The sequence below is a fragment of the Pongo abelii genome, chromosome 4, assembly GCF_028885655.2.
Source record: "Pongo abelii isolate AG06213 chromosome 4, NHGRI_mPonAbe1-v2.0_pri, whole genome shotgun sequence".
In the NCBI taxonomy this organism is placed as follows: Eukaryota; Metazoa; Chordata; class Mammalia; order Primates; family Hominidae; genus Pongo; species Pongo abelii.
Window position 1 is genome coordinate 99,558,285 of NC_071989.2, and position 14,763 is coordinate 99,573,047.

General features: G+C 34.5%; 1 long non-coding RNA gene across 1 annotated transcript in view; it reads left to right on the forward strand.

Annotated features, from left to right (window-relative positions):
- Positions 1-14,493, forward strand: part of LOC129059469 (uncharacterized) — a 33,481-nt gene extending 18,988 nt beyond the window's left edge. Inside the window, exons 2-3 of the long non-coding RNA XR_008525387.1 lie at positions 12,673-12,767; positions 14,182-14,493. This is a non-coding gene — a long non-coding RNA (uncharacterized LOC129059469). The remainder of the gene's footprint in view (positions 1-12,672; positions 12,768-14,181) is intronic.
- The last annotated feature ends 270 nt before the right edge of the window (positions 14,494-14,763 follow it).

Here is a 14,763-nt window from a genome sequence, read left to right on the forward strand (position 1 = left end):
ACTGGAATTCAGGGAAACTGAGACAGCTAGAAGTTTCAGCAAATAGTTCCAAAAAAGAGAATTACATAGAAAATAGTTACAGATATCTGCATGGGGTGTACTTCAGTATTTCATAAGAATTAGACTGCATATAAATAGATTCAAACTCTACAGAATATGACTAACATCCATTTTCAGGTGAGCAATATTGGTCCTCAGTATCCACTAACTTCTCCTAGATGAACTCTTTGCCCTAATCTTGGAGGCCAGGTACCATATGCACATTCTTTACCACACTAGCCATTTCCCCCCATCTCAACCAAATAAAAGCTTCTTTTCACTAAGGGGTTTGATAGCACCAATTGCCCAAAGAAAACATGTTGTTAAGTGAACTTACTTGATTAAAAAATAATTGATCGGTATCCGTCATGGACAGTAATAAAGACTGTGTAGTAATGGCAAAGAGATAGACACATGAATCAAGGGAACTATATAAAGAATAAAAAAGGGAACTATATAGAGAATAAAAAATTTGACCTACAAAATATGGCCATTTGATTAATGTTAAAGATGCAAAATATCTTAAATGGAGAAAGATGAGCCTTTTAAATAAATACCGTTGGAACAATGGGTCATCCATTTGAAAACACATAAACCCAGACCTAAACTTTATTCCTTACAAAAGAGTTAACACAAAATGGATCATAGATCTATATTTAAAACATGAATCTATAAAATTTTTAGTAGAAAACATAGGAGTCAATCTTTTTACTCTGAGGTTAGGCCAAGAAATTTTAGAAATGACATGAAAAGCATGATTCACGAGAAAAATTTTTGGAAAATTGGACTTATTTTAAACTAAAAACTTTTTTTTTTTTGCCAAAGACACTATCAAGAAAATAAAAAGACAAGCTACAGATTGAGAGAAAATACTTGCAAGTCATGTCTCTGACAAATATGAGGAATTCCTAAACCTCAATAATAAGAAAATAACCCAATTAAGGGCAGAGTCTGGTGGCTCACACCTGTAATTCCAGCACTTTGGGAGGCTGAGGTAGGCAGATTGCCTGAGCTCAGGAGTTCAAGACCACCCTGGCCAACATGATGAAACCCCATCTCTACTAAAATACAAAAAATTAGCCGGGCGTGGTGGTGCATGCCTGTAGTCCCAGATACTAGGCAGACTGAGACGGGAGAGTCGCTTGGACCCGGGTGGCGGAAGTTGCAGTGAGCCGAGATCATGCCACTGCACTCCAGCCTGGGTGATAGAGTGAGACTCTGTCTCTAAATAAATAAATAAATAGACAAAAACTTGGACACTTCACCAAAGAGTTATAAGTGTGAAAAACAATTACATAAAATATATTCAACTTTATTATCCATTAGAAAAATTCTAATGAAATGACTACTACACACCTATTAGAATGGCTAAAATAAAAAATACAGTATCAAGTGTGGTAAAGATGTGGAACAACCGTAATTTTTATACATTGCTGCTGAGAATGCAAAATGATACAGTTAGTCTGGAAATAGATTGGCAATTTTTAATCAGTTAAATATATACGTACCACATGAGTCAGCAATACCACTTTTACCCATGTTCCTGATACTAAAGAAGACTTACATTCACACAAAGTCGTGTGCATGAATGTTGATAACAACTTTGTAATAGCCATATCTCTGCTGTGGGTAGCGTCAGGGCAGAAAATAGCTAGGAATTTCGTTCAGGGAACTTGTTTCAGGAAGATGCAGAAGTGGCTACTAGGCACAAAGAAGGGCTTTGAGACAGCAGAAATGGCAAAATTGAAAGTACTACTAGGATTAGGAAAGCAGATGTTTTTGTGGCAGTTGGCATTGATTGATAAACATGGCATTCCTGCCAAGGGAAGTACAATAGAATGAGTGGAATTGACTTTTTCAGATTTCAATGAGATGGTTGTTGATTGAAAGAAAATAGTGAAATGATTTTTATTCACGCATCTGAATGTAAGGACTTATATTCATTACATATATAAATCTTAACTTTTTTATTCTTAAAAATGTTAACTTAAAACAAGTCATTGAAGAAATACACAAAAATTCTCTGTATTTTTGGAGAAACTTTGTTATTCAGTTACATTATCTTGCTTTTTATCGGCTTTGAGGAATTATTTGACCCTATTCATACTTGAAAAACGAGGGCAGAATGTAATTTTAAGAAGGAGAATGTTATAACCTACTAACATTCTACGTGTCTTTTACTTCTCCAGTTCATTGACTGTTGAAATTGTATACATGTATGAATAAAACATTCAACAAACATTTAAGATTATTAATTAGGTACCTGCTAGATTTTGACACAGGTTTTCTAGCTCTTACTTCTTTTAGAAAAAAAAGAAATAATGGAAATATGTTTGCTATTTTGCCTGAAGATACAATTATCTATGATTAATATTTGATAAAATTCCAACATGGATTTTGGGATTCCCACTAAGCTACCTGTTTATGTTCAGTAATATATGAGAGTTGCTGGGAAAAAACAGTTGCCTACTCTCAAAGTTAGATCTATCACTCACCTTTGACACAGTAGACAGTGATATATTGTTAGATCTTCCAGAAACGTGAGTTGGAATTTCTAAGACAGCATTAAATTGGTTTGAAATGTAATTATCTTTGTCAGCAGACACAGCATACTATATTGGGTAGCAGTTCATCAGAAACAGTTACTGTAAAATGTGTGGTCCCTCAGGGCTCTATTCTTGTCCTTTTATTTTTATATTTATATGCTTTTCATGGCAGTATCATTAATAGATCTGGATTTGATTATCATATCTATGCCAGTCTTACTCAGATTTACTAACTGGTTCTTGTAGAATCAAGTCATATGACTTCCCAACTCCTTCTGCTTTATTAAGACTTAGAATTGAATGATAGGGTTAGTTCCTTCAAAAGGATGTTCATAGGAAAACATTAATATTAATCTATCTATTTTATGAATTTTTTTCATATTGCACTTTCCTTCATCTAGATTATGACTTAATTTAAAAATTACATTAGAGGACACTATACTGTCCTTATTGACTGCATTCTTATTTTTGTGTGGCATGGGAATTTCATAAAATATATTTTTTATTGTATTATGAATAGATGTACAGAATTATGATTTCTTTACTCTAGAATTCTATCATTTTTGAAGCTGATGCAGAGTTATGTAAATCCAGTGGGACCATCCAATTCTATCACATTATAATAGAATCATTAATAGAAATGTCCCTACAGCAAATTTTATCATTCTCAAGATTTGAAGTGATTACAAAAGTGTGATGAGTAATATAGTGTGTTTTAAAAAATGATCTCACAGTGAAATACTGTGGTGGTCATATTTGGCTTACGGGATCAAGTTTCAACTCTTAAGAATGATCTTCAAGTCCCCAACCTCCCTTTTTAGCTGAATCACTCAGTTTATTGTTTGTCTCTTTGTTTGTATGTATAGGTTATTATACCTACCAACAGGAGTGAACCAGAGATTCCCTAATTCTGAAAAATACATTAATCTTGTTTTTTCCCCCTTAAAATATAATGTTAAATGAATGCCTCTCTTTTAGTTTTATTTCAGGCCACAAAGGCCATAATTGCAAAAAGAATTAGATATTCTCTTATCCTAAAGTGAGATGTTTTGTTATCCTTGCAGCACATGCTGAGAGACAATAAGCTAATCCTAGAACTGCCTCCTCTCTCACATGTAAGCTATAACAGAAGAATTTTGAATGCTGAGGTGGGGAGAGATTTCTTTGAAGATAATTTTTAAGTGCACTCTGGATTCCACACTTGTTTTATGGAGCACAGAATTTCTATGCCGTCCTCTCAAGTGGATTTTTATAAGGCTAATACAAGGTTGGATTCCTTTGTGGGGTCCAGATCTGCTTCCCAAGAAACACCCACTTCTTTTCCTCCAAACTCTGGAACTGAAGCTCATGCACATGCAATTACTTCTCTGTGTTAAGCCTTCAGGAAGAGGTACCTTCAGCCAAATTCTATTTTCTTTTTAGGTATGGAGGTAAGGAGGTAAAGAGGTAGTTTCTTCTCACCTCAGAGCAAGTGAAAGAAACTTCAAAAGAACGGCTCAGGAAGTTCAACAAATTTTCGTCGGAATTTGAAGGATCTCATGACTCATCCTCACTCATACCTAAAAAGACAAGAGAATCTGGCTGCAGGTGCCTCTTCCCAAAGACTTAACACAGAGAAGTAATCGCATGTGCGTGAGCTTCAGTTTCAGAGTTTAGAGGAAGTTAAGTGGGTGTTTCTTGAGGAGCAGATGTGAACCCCACACAAAGTATCCAACCTTGTGTAGCCTTTTAAAAAAAATTCCACTCAAGAGAACCACACTGAAGTGTGCAACTATCTCAACAGAGGAGGAGTTGTAAATGGCCAGCCAGTGCCAGCATTGTGGGAGCTACAGTGGGAGAGCCTCATAAGAAGCATCTCTGTAGAATCCATAAAATCACCCAATGAGAGAGAAAACAGCAATGACTAAACAGCCATTCAGAGGGTACCACAGTATAATCCTACCACCCATATAAGACTAAGTTTTTCTTCTTAATTTCCCTTACCTATGTCATGTGTCCCAGGCCCTGGAAGTAGTTTAAATTGGATAGTAGTTTGATGTTATTAAAATATATTGGGCTGACCTAAAGTTATGGGGTCAGGAGAATGGTTGAGCATTTCAATTACTTAAAAGTAACTAGAAAAATCTATGGGACCTGTCTTTTTACTTCAGGGATGGTGAAAAATGAATCCTCACAGTGAATTTGCAGTACTTACAGATAGAAAAAAAAAAAAAACTTGCTTTTTTCTTCTCTCCAGTGAAGTCCAGCTTATCCTATAAATGAGGTGCATTGTTGTAGTTGTTTTTCCATCATCTTCACCCACACAGATCAAAGTTCAACTTCCAAAATGAACTTTCAAACCGAAGTCTGTTCTTTGTGATATGAATTTCTCTATCATATGATATTTTCTTCATGAAAATCCTTTCTCATTTCTACATACTTCCAAGGCACTTAGAACTTCTTTCACACTGACCTGTCTTCATGGATTGGACTGCTTAATAAAATGTAATAATTAAACACAAATAGAAATATAAAGAATGCATCAAGGGAGTTACAATAAGGAGCCTCAATTGGATGCAGTTTTCCCTGAGGAAGTGACCTTCAGATGAGGAGTGAAAATGAGTCGATGTTAACCACCTGAAATCAGAAAGATAGTGTGATTCAGGCAAAAGAAGAAGACTGAGAAATTGAAAAAAAAATTATGATTGCTAGAGTAGAGAGAGTAAAAAGAATGAAAATACTAGAGAGGTAGGCATAAATTTGATGATAGCCTTGCAATCCTTATGTAACAGTGCTTGGACCTACTCAATATCTATTCACCCTTCTTTTGGTAACAAAATACCCAATTTTTAGCTGGGGATATTACCACCTGAAATAAATGTTAAAAATTTCAGCCTCCCTACTGGCTAAGTATGGCATTTTTATTTAATTCACGGCAATACGGTATGATACAGTGAGGTGCATTAATTCTGAGATGGGTTCCTAAAGGGCGAGGCTATTTTGCCACCTCTCTCTTCTTTATTCTGCTGTTTGGAATGTGGTTGGGTGGATAGCCATCTTAGATTGCAGAGCAAGGGCAAAACCTCAGGAATAACAAAGCAGCAACATAGAAAAATGCTGGATTGTTTGATACTGGAAGCAATGCTTCCATTCAGTCCAAAGCTGACTTTCCCAGACTTTTACATTAGGAAGACATTATTTTCTATGTAATTTAAGTCACTCATGTTGAGTTTTGTTACTCACAGCTTAGCCATATACCTAGTAAAACCACATTAAAGATTTTTCACTTTATCGTATGGGCAAGCACTGAATTGTTTATGCAAATGAAAGATAGATACTAAAGACTAAAGAATGGATTGAGAAGGGGGCCGGAGAAGGCTAAAAAGTGTTTTTTCAGATGAATGGATGATTTATATGACACAATAAGCAATGCAATTTTACAAAAGAAGAGGTATGGACTTATGTAATTGGAGGGAACTTTAAGATGTAGAACTGGGACAGGAATACAGGAAAAGAAGAAGACAGTTTTAGAAAAAAATTCCACTGTGTGGTGGAGAAGGAGGACAAAGAAACAAGGCTTGAGTGTTGAGAAGTCATAGGGACTGAGACACCAAGATAAAATGAGGGCAGATGTTATTAAAGCTCTGAGAGCTAGACAGAACAAAATGAGTTTGTTTGGGAAATCCATAACGAATCATGATGCAAATGCTTGAGAGGGCTGATACATCTTTAGTAGGGTTTTATGAATTATGAAATTTGATCTGGTAGTATTAAATAGCTATTAACTCCATCCTGGATAGGAGGGTTCATTAATACCAGAAGAGTACCTAAATATAGTATATTGAAATGCTAGATAAAGATATAATATGTATAAAATGTAATTTGTGTACAAACAAATTTTATTTGTATTTAACATAAGAATCAACACTGGCACCCACTCTTGAACAGAGAGTCACACATTACATAACATATGCAAAGCATTCTGGGGGCAGGAAGGGTGTTCCCCATCATCTTATGGTACCCTCAGTAGTTTGTTTCCTTCCATGCCTTGTTACTTATTATAGTTTAGGAGTATCCTATGAAGAAGATTTATAGATTATACTTTCTGGTTTTATCTAATCTTATTTTCCAAAGAGTACTAGTAAACTAAAAGAGTCTCATAGAGAAAGTTCATATCAGAAGCAATACTAATAGCACTGGCACAAGTAAACTATTAGAAAATTGTTGAGTTGGCAGTTCTTTCACCCTTAACTCAAGTTTCTTGTCTTTATTACATAGAAAGTTTAAGTTTTTACACAAATTACATTTTATAGATGTTATGTCTTTACCTAGCGTTCCAATATACTATATTGGGTATTCCTCTGGGGTTAAAGCAAGCTAACACTTAATGACAGAGTCAAACTGATTAGACCAAATCATCACTTTTTTAAAAATCATACTTTAGCTTCTGGGACACATGCGCAGAACGTGCAGGTTTGTTACATAGGTATACACGTGCCATGGTGGTTTGCTGCACCCATCAACCCGTCATCTACATTAGGTATTTCTTCTAATGCTATCTCTCCCCTAGCCCCCCACCCCCCAACAGGCCCCTGTGTGTGATGTTCCCCTCCCTGTGTCCATGGGTTCTTATTGTTCAACTCCTATTTACGAGTGAGAACATGCAGTGTTTGGTTTTCTGTTCCTGTGCTAGTTTGCTGAGAATTATGGTTTCCATCTTCATCCACGTTCCTGCAAAGGACATGAATTCATCTGTTTTATGGCTGCATAGTATTCCATGGTGTATATGTGTTACATTTTCTTTATCCAGTCTATCATTGATGGGCATTTGGGTTGGTTCCAAGTCTTTGCTATTGTGAACAGTGCTGCAACAAATATACCTGTGCATAGTAGAATGATTTGTAATCCTTTGGGTATATGCCCAGTAATGGGATTGCTGGGTCAAATGGTATTTCTGGTTCTAGATCCTTGAGGAATCGCCCCACTGTCTTCCAAAATGGTTGAACTAATTTACACACTAACAGTGTAAAAGCATTCCTATTTCTCCACATCCTCTCCAGCATCTGTTGTTTCCTGACTTTTTCACGATCGCCATTCTAACTGGCAAATCATTATGGTTTTGATTTGCATTTCTCTAATGACCAGTGATGATGAACTTTTTTTCATATGTTTGTTGGCCGCATAAATGTCTTCTTTTGAGAAGTGTCTGTTCATATCCTTCACCCACTTTTTGATGGGGTTGTTTTTTTTCTTGTAAATTTGTTTAAGTTCTTTGTAGATTATGGATATTAGCCCTCTGTCAAATGGATAGATTGCAAAAATTTTCTCCCATTCTTAGGTTTCCTGTTCACGCTGATGATAGTTTCTTTCACAGTGCAGAAGCTCTTTAGTTTAATTAGATCCCATTTGTCAATATTGGCTTTTGTTGCCATTGCTTTTTGTGTTTTAGTCATGAAGTATTGTCTAGGTTTTCTTCTAGGGTTTTTATGGTTTTAGGTCTTATGTTTAAGTCTTTAATCCATCTTGAGTTAATTTTTGTATAAGGTGTAAGGAAGGGGTCCAGTTTAATTTTCTGCATATGGCTAGCCAGTTTTCCCAACACCATTTATTAAATAGGAAATTCTTTCCCCATTGCTTGTTTTTGTCAGGTTTGTCAAAGATCAGATGATTGTAGATGTGTGGTGCTATTTCTGAAGCCTCTGTTCTGTCCCTTTGGTCTATATATCTGTTTTGGTACATGTACCATGCCATTTTGGTTACTGCAGCCTGTTGGTGTAGTTTGAAGTCAGGTAGCATGATGCTTCCAGCTTTGTTCTTTTTTGCTTAGGATTGTCTTGGGTGTACAGGCTCTTTTTTGGTTCCATGTGAAATTTAAAGTAGTTTTTTCTAATTCTGTGAAGAAAGTCAATGGTAGCTTGATGAGGATAAGAGAGGACACAAAAAAATGGAGAAACATTCCATGTTCATGGACAGGAAGAATCAATATCATGAAAATGGCCATACTGATCATCACTTGTTAACCTAACAGTAAGACAGAAAATAAAAAATGAGCATATTCACTCATATGTCTCACACACTGATGGTCAACGATAAATAGATGTATTTGAGTAAGAAGCAATGAAGGATCCTGGAGACTAGTGGAGGGGCTATTTCTGGCTATTTTTAAGCTTCTCAATTTTTTTTTTCTAAAATTAAGTGCATATATGTAGGTGCGTGCTGCAATGACCCAAAATTAAATGAAAGAGAGCAAGGATTAGGATAGGAAGGGAAAAGTGATAGATCTGAAATATATTTTGAGTGTTATTTCCTTTATGGTAATGCTCAAAATGTTTCATCTACCATAACTAGCAGTTTCTTGGATGGTGCATATAATGTTTTAAACTTTTACCTTACATTCTATTTGAAACTCTTACGTGATTTTAACATTGGGCTTGGAACTTTTCTTGTGTTCTCCCTACATCTTTTAGATTAGCAGAGAATTGTGACAGAATCTTAAAAATATAATAAAACCTTAGTCTTTTCTTGATTCAACAACACCCACTTTCAGTTTTATAATTTTATTCAATCTCTTGTCTTCCACTTTGTAGATTGGTTCTTTAAAAAGTTATTTTCCCAGTTGGTCATAGATATAGTAAGAATATTGTAAATTCAAATGCCCCAGTCAAAAGAGGCAAATATGTAGGATGGGATTTTATTTACAAAATAAGGTATTCCCTGAAAATATTCCTGAGTTAAGTTATGGCTATCTTAATTTGCTCACTTCCATTTTGGCATGGAAGGGGTTAAACTACATATTATGGCTTGTTATGGTCTGTTGTGGCCATGAAATCACTCAATTTGGCTACTCCTTTCTGCCTCTTTAGATACTGGAATTGTAAGTAGAAGAAATAGTTAAATTATAAATATTTAATGTATTTGTGTTTTAATAATAATTTTGTTTATCAAACCTATTACACAATAATATAAAGAACTACATAACACCAACCCATGTTTGTAGTCAAAATAAAATTTAAAAATCTAGTTGTAGGTGTATTTTAAAGCAAATAGAATGTCCAATGGCTCTTACTTTTTAGTAAACAGTAGCAATTGGTCATGAATTTGAGATGTATGAACCCTTCCTGGAGAGGAGACGGGGATTACGATTCTAAGCTAAAAGTACATTCACCTTCAAATTTGGGAAGTCCATTTCCTTTTCATAAATTAGTTTATATCAACTAAAAATTGATCTCCGAGGGATCCAAAGACAGGTTTCTCTTGGTTTTTAGCACCTTATTGGAGAAAAGTTTGTAACATTGAAGTAAAACAAATTAAGTGCAACCAGAATCTTCAGAAACCATTTGGGAGCCAAAGAACATCTGACTTATGTCATTAAGAGAAGGAGCAATAGTACCTTGTGGACTTTTTGATACTCAGTCTTGATCTCTGACTTAAATATTTACCTGTAAATCTTTGTTTTGATTATTTTTTATGACTATGTTATAAAGACCTTTCCTAAAGAATTGCTCATGTAAGTGTGTGTGTGCATGCATGTACGTGTATTGCCAAAATGAGCATTTTTTTTCCTACTGCTTGGGAAGATCATACTCAATCATTAGTATTTACATAGCACTTGTTTCCATGCAATTCTAAGAGCAGAGGGATTCTGTTTGAAAGTCATCGGTAAGACAGTTTGTTTTTCTATGAACATACTGAAATTATGCACTGGGCAAATTAGTGAATTTTACCAAATATGTCTCAAGGATAAATATAGTAATTTTCACAGTGAATGTTTTCCATCTCTCAGGAAATCTATGTTTGTCATGAAATGACAAGTTTTTTTGGAGGGTTGGGGGAATGGGGTGGTTGTCTTTGAAAACTGATTTTAAATTTCATTAAATAACAAGGCAAACCTGAAAAATATTTTACATTTAATGGAAGAATTTAAGCATGATCTTTTGGTGGAATGCAAGTGGCAAAAAAATTTAACACATCTCCTGAAGAAACAGATTTTCCTTTTCCTGGGTGATCATTATAAACCGTAACTTTAAAATTTTAAATTATGAAAAATATCTTATCTTGGGAATGAGAATTTATACCAATAAACTATTCTTGTAATGTTGTAACTGAGAATTAATGTGCTTTTATAAGATGATAACTTTACTATTTTTCTGTGCAGTAATGCCAAAAAATAATCAGGCTTAAAATGTGACTTGACTTGTAGTGTAAATTGGCATAAAAGATTTCATGTTTGTGTCTTTACTGCTATATTTTTTCTTAAGAATGAAATGAATAAAATACTAGCTGGAAAAGTACCTAAGATTTTACACCTACTAAAAGCATATAAATAATATAAAATCCAATGTGTACAGATGACCTAAATTCTTCCTATATCTTACCAGTAGCTCTCTGTATAGACCTAGATCTTCAAACCAGTTATCAAAATTATAGTGAGAGTTAACTTTGAGAATGCTCATGTGCTAATTATCTGATAATATTACAGGGATGTGAGCTGAGAAATACTTGAAAAATATAGCTATAATAGAGTTCTCTAAATTATTTCTCTAAGAAGTATTCTTTCTGGTGGAAATTAAAAAAACAAAACAGAACAACTGCAGTAATAAAACAGCAACAAAGCAATGGTGAAGTGTCTTGTAAATAGTTTCCCCAAATCAAATTAAAATGGCAAAGCTTTCATTTTATGTCTATCTCTCTGCTCTCTATGGATTTTTTTTCTGTTTGGTTTGAGTGATCTATATAAGGAGGCTTTAACAATTAAATGCTGTTGAAGTGACCTGTTTGTTTTTCTTTTTGTGTCTTTCTCCTGTTTATGTGACACCTCGTTTACGGAGACCTTACCTCATGGCCCGGTTTTTCTTTATGCCAAAGCTATGTGGATTTTAGTGGTTAGTTGTTTAATATTTGACGTCATAGTGTAGTCACTTTATGTCTTAAGCCAATTTCTGTTTAGAAAGTCTAATGAAGACAATCCTTAATGTAGAAAGTAAAGGGCAAAAAAGCCAAGCTTTTTTTTCTCATTAAATTGCAGTGTTGTCAATCAGAAATCATGTTGTAAGTGGCTCTCCTATCATATCCATGTGTAACAGAGCCCTGATTGACAAGAAAGATTTTATAAATTGATATGATTCATCATTAGCTTTTAACTAGTTTTCTGACTGACAGTTTAACAAGAGAAAAATGACACCACCTAGGGTTAAGAGTAGTCATAATAATAATAACTTTTTTTCTAGGGGATATTAGGACAACTGACCACACGTATGTTAAGTTACATATTATCTCTCACTAATCTACTACTAATGTTTAACTATCTCCTATAAAACTGATGCTACCAATATAAAGTAACATATCATGATTGACAAAAATTCCACAATGGTTGTTTCAATAATTTATAAGCTAATTCATTATTATTTTCCTACCAATTGGCAGGATTTTGTGTTTGCACCTGGAAGACGTTTGAGATTCTGCATAACCCAGGTTTATTTTCTGTGTTTGCAAAATGCAGGATGTTCCCTTTAATAACCTGAAATTTTAATAAGGGCCTAAGAAATAGTTGAAAAAGTGAGTGAACTTGTATTTAAATTAGGTCTTTGAGAGCTTGGAGATTCTAAGTTGGTGAACTCTAATTAAATCCCTTAAGGCCACTGGGTCTGCCTCCCTAGTTCTTGATGGTGAAAATAAGGTCTTCAAAAAGAGTCCCTTGGCAGTATACAAGTGGAGGGGAAAAAATCCTGCAACCTTTCACTATAGCATTTTATAAAGCCAGAATTCCAGAAGGAGTTCCAGACAAGGAAAACAATAGAGACCGAAACCCGAGAACTAGTAAAGCAAGGAAAGTAAGGGAAAAAGAATTTGGACAGAGTGGTTATTCAAGAAGAAAATCACTCATTCAGATCAGAGCATGAATGTAGAGCAAGACAAAGGGGCAAATAAGATATACTAGAGCTGGTAACAACATAGCAAATCTTAGCTGGCACATTTTGCAATTAACATTTCCAGTAAGAAATGCTCAAATACAAAACTGCCATTTTTTAGTTCTGACATTATAGTGGCTTTTTCCTCAGGGCACATTTTCCATATAAATATCTAAGCATTTTTTTTTCTTTCCAACTAGATTTCTGTACTCATTTGTGTGGGTGAATTTAACTGTGATGGTGGGAGCAAAACAGGTATTGAATCTACTTGGAGCCAAGAGGAGATAAATAACAGGTAATCAAAACGTGGACATTGAACTTGAGTGTATTTTCAGCATCTTTGCCTATGCAACAATACAGACATACAAATTGAGTGGGTGCTTCTTTATTTCTGTCAGTATGCTAAAGGGTGAAGGTAGAGGGAAATTTTGTACTTTCTCCTTAACATTTAAAATATTCTAAATAGTGTTTCTTGCTATCATAAAATTCACAGTTGAACCTCTTCATCCAATTATAAACCAAATAATCTAAATCACCTCCTAAAAAAAGAAAGAAATATCAACTTTGCAGATAGTTTCCCCTGACTCCCAGATATTCAGTTAATACCAAAATATCCAGTTTGGCTGCCAATATGTGCATCATTTCCCCCATACACCTCAGTCTCATTTCTTTTCACCTTTTGGCATTTGCACTCTGTTTCTGAGTCTTTATTTCAATAGATTAAAAGAAGATAAAGATCTGCTAGTGGTGGCAAAATACCCACAGAGGTTCCTCATCCAGTGGACTCCTGTGAAAATAGACAGAAAGCTAATTGAAGAGGAGAGGCACGCTGCTTGGCTCTCATTAGTCTGTTCCTGTGCCATGCCCACGTGGACCAGTGCATTCTTTCATAGCTGATTGATAAGTGATGCCCTCGCACTCCCCATCCTGACCAAATGTTCTACAAAGTAGGAGCGATGTAGGAAAACTTGGAATTTATACTTTTGTAGTTTGCTCTACTTTTTATTTCAAAAGGCTTTTAAAGTTCTATGAACACTATTTAGATCACTTGTATGTCTAGATGGAAATACCGATTCTTGATGGTCTGAATAAACCCCTAACCCCAAAGGGATATTGAACTACTGGGTGCTAGCTTTGTTCTTAAGTATAAGTTCCAAAAAGTTTTATTTACTTTTTGAACTCTTTACTAGGATGAAAGTATCACAGTGCTTTTTTGGTCTGCCACTTAAGTGGCTTCATCTTTTCTTGGGGGAAAAAAATGAAAGTAACAAGCAAAATATAGAGGAGATTTTAGTTTGTTCTTTGATCAAAAGGGTCATTTATTGATCTGGGGCTTAAAAGGAAAAGATCTGTTTTGGGGAAAGTCATTGTACTACCCACAGTTTGAACTCTTCTTTTTTACTATCTATTAGAGTATAAGTCTACTTTTTTTGTGTGTGTAAAGCAAAACTCACAATTAAAATAAGAACTCCATTATCACTATGATCATATGACTGTTGTAGTAAACTTGCAAAACTGAGAACAGTCAATATCTACATTGACTGAAATGCTTGCAATTTATAGTCTTAAATAGAGATAATTTCTTTTAAATTGTAACTTTACATAATGATTTGTTTGGTTTCTTTTTTTACTTCAAATAGAAAAGGAAAAGGAGTTGTACTTTAAAATTAAATATCATCTACTTTCTTTTCTACCCCTTCACTTTCCAGACTCCAGGAATCAGCTTGAGTATTCTACAGAGGGTGGTCCAGTGACTATAAAATAAACTGGAAGCAGAAATTTCTGTAATTAATTCAACTATAGAGTCATTACGTGAACTAGAACAAGTTAGTAAGTCCTTCCTATATTTGTTTAATTCTTGGAATCTTCTAATAAGGGAAATAAAAAAATCAGTGTTTTGAGTTAGAATTACTTCCCTTCTAATAAGGGAAATAAAAAAATCAGTGCATTGACAAAGTGAGGTACATAGGATATTTTATAGAAAAGACATTTGACTTAATAGCATCACCTAAATATTTTTGGATGGGTGTATAATATATCTATATAAAGAGATAGATACATATCTATGTATGTGTGTGTACATATGAATTATTGTCATAAATTATGTACTCCAGTATGTTACACAAATACTGAGTAAATCCATGGAAATTTGCTGATACAGCTTTCCCAAACTTTGTTCTTTGGACTACTAGTGTTTCATAAGATATTGATATGTATACTTTGGGGAAAAATTATACCTGTTGAAATAAGAGGAGAATTATTTTTTATAGAGATTCACACTATAAATTAGA